General features: G+C 72.4%; 1 protein-coding gene across 1 annotated transcript in view; it reads right to left on the reverse strand.

Moving 5' to 3' along the window:
- Nucleotides 1-2,976, reverse strand: part of UBE2F (ubiquitin-conjugating enzyme E2F (putative)) — a 37,594-nt gene that overhangs the window by 13,938 nt on the left and 20,680 nt on the right. Inside the window, exon 3 of the mRNA XM_012725138.1 lies at nucleotides 2,553-2,561. The gene's annotated coding sequence lies outside the window, so the exon portion shown is untranslated. The remainder of the gene's footprint in view (nucleotides 1-2,552; nucleotides 2,562-2,976) is intronic.

The following is a 2,976-nucleotide window of genomic DNA, read 5'->3' on the forward strand; positions in this document are numbered from 1 at the left end:
GCACGCGCCCTGCTCCGGGCACGCTGTCCGGTGGCGCTGCCCGGCGACGTCCCGGGAGTGCCCCAGAAGGCTCTAGATGGGAGAGGGGAGGAAGGGTGCGGCCCGGCCGCCCCCTGCGCCGCCACCCTCCAGGCCCGCCCAGGGGCCGCCTTTCCTGGGGCCGCTGGCCCAGCGCCCGCTCAGAGAGGCCCAGCGTCCCCCCAGGGCTTCTGGACTCTGAGTCCAGTCACGTCAGAAGCTGTGGGACAAGGCGGCCCCAGGCAGGGCGCCGGACGCGCAAGCAGACGGGTGAGGGGCAGCGACCTGGCGGCCCACGTGAGAAATCGCACCACCAGACCGGGGCCCTCAGCACCCAGCACGTGCCGCCTACTGCCCAGGGGTGGGCGCGGGGCTGAGGCGAGCCACACGCCCCAGCACGGAGGAAGACAGGCACCCCAAGGGCACGTGCCGCCAGCCAGGAAGTGTCCAGTGGGCAGGCCTGCGGCCGGGACCACAGGACGGCTGGAAGCCCGGGGCCCCGCCTCCCGTGCCCTGGGCCGGCTCCCCCAGAGGACACGATGTGGTGGCGCGCGGCCCCGCCAAGGCCAGTCTGGAGGGGGCCCTGCGGCCAGGCTGGCCCCTGGCCGCGCGGCTGCAGGTGGTCACAGGGTGGCACCCTTCTCGCCACCCTCAGGCCGTAGCTGGGGGGCGGGGGACGGAGCCCCCGGTGACTCCCAGCTACCTGCCGGACCGGGCATGGGAGGCAGAGATACGGGCGTGTACGGGGGTGGGGCGCGGGACATGGGGCGCTCTCTTTGTGAACCTGGGGGTTACCGGCGGCTCAGGGCCTGGGATGCGGGTCACGGGGGAGCAGCCGGCGGGGGGCGGGGGGCGGACACTGGCCAGGCCACTGCCCACTGCTCCAGGAGGGGCGTGTGGCTGCGGGCGGGACCAGCCCTGGGTGCAGCTCAGCCTAGCCTGGGGGGCCGCACCTCCCTGGACAGGCCTCTGCGCCCCTCCCACCAGCGCCCGCCCCTGCAAGGACAGCGAGTGCCGAGCTCAGGTGACCGCAGGTCTCGGCGGCAGGTAGGTGGCCGGCTTGCGGGAGCGCTGGGGAACGTCTCCTGGGAGAAGGCAGGCGCAGCGCTCGGCACGCAGAGGCCACACGGACGCGGCGTCCGCTCGGGCCCATCCACACTCGCTGCAAAAACACTTGTTGCGCGGCCTGGGCCTTGGGCGGAGCCGACGCCTCTGGAGTGGACCACGACTGACCCAGGGGCCCACGGCTCACGAGGCCCGGCAGCTCCCCGCGGCAGCTCCGCAGGGCCGGGCTGGGCCCCTGGCCGACCTGACACGCCCAGCATGGGCCGGGCGCCGGCGCCCGCAGTCCCGACCCAGCCACCGGGCTGCTGGGACGTGGGGTGACCGCCAGTGAGCCCAGCCTGCTGCCCCTGCGCCCCGCCAGGCCTGGTGGGGAGAGCTGGGGCCCCCACGGGCGGGCGGCCGCCGGACCTCGCCCCTGCGGTGGTCTCCTCTGTCTCGTGTCTTCCTTTCGATGTGCAGCTCCAGATACAGGTCCTGGGGGGCGCAGACACCGGGCGCCCCCCACGTCTGTGCTCGACTCCACACACAGACCTTCGCCCTGGTCAGACCCGCCTGTGGACAGGCCTCTCCTTTCCTGAGCTGTGTTTTGCCCAGCGCCTCTCCCTGAGGGCTGAGGGGCCTCTCCTGGGTATTGTGGCTCTCGGCCCCACCCCTGCCTGGGGGAGGTGAGGCCAGCCAGGCCCTGCACCCCACTGCTCCGTGCGCCCCCTTCCGGTCCCCTTCGGTCACGTCAGGACAACGCCTGTCCCGACCCTGCGTCCGAGCTGGGTTCTCTCTCCCTCCGCCGGCCCCCTTCCCCCTTTCACTATTTGTATCGTGTCTTGATCTCTGCAGGCAGCCGCCCCCCCCCCCAGTCTCAGCTGTCCTAAGGCATTTGTCCTCCATATGGATTTTTAAAAAAAGATTTCTGCACACAGAACTGGGGGCAGGCAGAGGTGTGCTGGGTGAGAGGACTCCCCGGGGACAGAGCAGGGAGCAGAACAGGCGACCGATGAAGTGCACTGCTGAGGGGCTGGAGACAGGAGGGGTCTGCCGGGCCCTGGGGCTCAGCTCCTGGCCGGGGCTCCTGGCCGGCCCCACAGCGCTGCGCTCCCAGCGCCTCGCCCGCCCCCAGGGAGGCCCGTGGGGGTCTTATGATCACATTTTCTAGTTCTCTCGAGGCGTCTACCGGGGTACGCCAGGTTTTCTCCTGGGGGCAGAGGCAGGCCTGTGAGCCCGAGGCTGGGTCTGCAGGTGGACGCCCTGGCAGAGACTGGCTCTGACGCCCTCGCCAGGGGCGCGAAGTGTAAGTCACAGGAAACAGCCAGAGGCAGGAGTGTTGACTGGACCCAGCAGGAGGAGCACAAAGCCCCGAGGAGCGTGGCCGGCGCGTGGCCAGTGGGGGGGAAGTGGACCGGCCGCCCGGCCCTGCGGTTTCCGCCCGCGCCCCTCACACCCCTCTCCGGCTCGTGGCGTTTGTGATTTGCCGTCACCCCGACCCTGCAGTCCCGGGGAGCCCCGCCGCTCCCTCGCTGCGGGACAGGCCTCCTGGGCCTGCTGGAACCTGCCTCTGGCGGCCAGCTGGGTGTCCCCGGCTGGGCGCGGCTCTGTCCCTGCGCTCCCCGGGCTCTCAGCGAGGGGACGCGGCGTCTGGGGGCCCGGAAGGTTCTCATCGTCCACCACCGAGGCACGGGTCTGAGGCCCCCCACCAGCACCCCAGGTGCTTCCCCAGGGCTGGGTGCCCCCGCCGCCCGCCTCTCCCAACGCTCGCGGGGCAGGCCGCACCCTCCGCCGCCTGTTACTGGGGGCAAGGGGAGCTGTGTGGGCGCGGGGAGCGGAGACCCTGGCCCTGGACGGCCCGGCCGTGTCTCTCCGGCGCCCTCTGCTGGAGCTGCCGGGCGCGCGGCCGGCCCC

Source organism: Condylura cristata, unplaced genomic scaffold (assembly GCF_000260355.1).
Source record: "Condylura cristata isolate star-nosed mole 26May11 unplaced genomic scaffold, ConCri1.0 scaffold00002, whole genome shotgun sequence".
NCBI classification, from domain to species: Eukaryota; Metazoa; Chordata; class Mammalia; order Eulipotyphla; family Talpidae; genus Condylura; species Condylura cristata.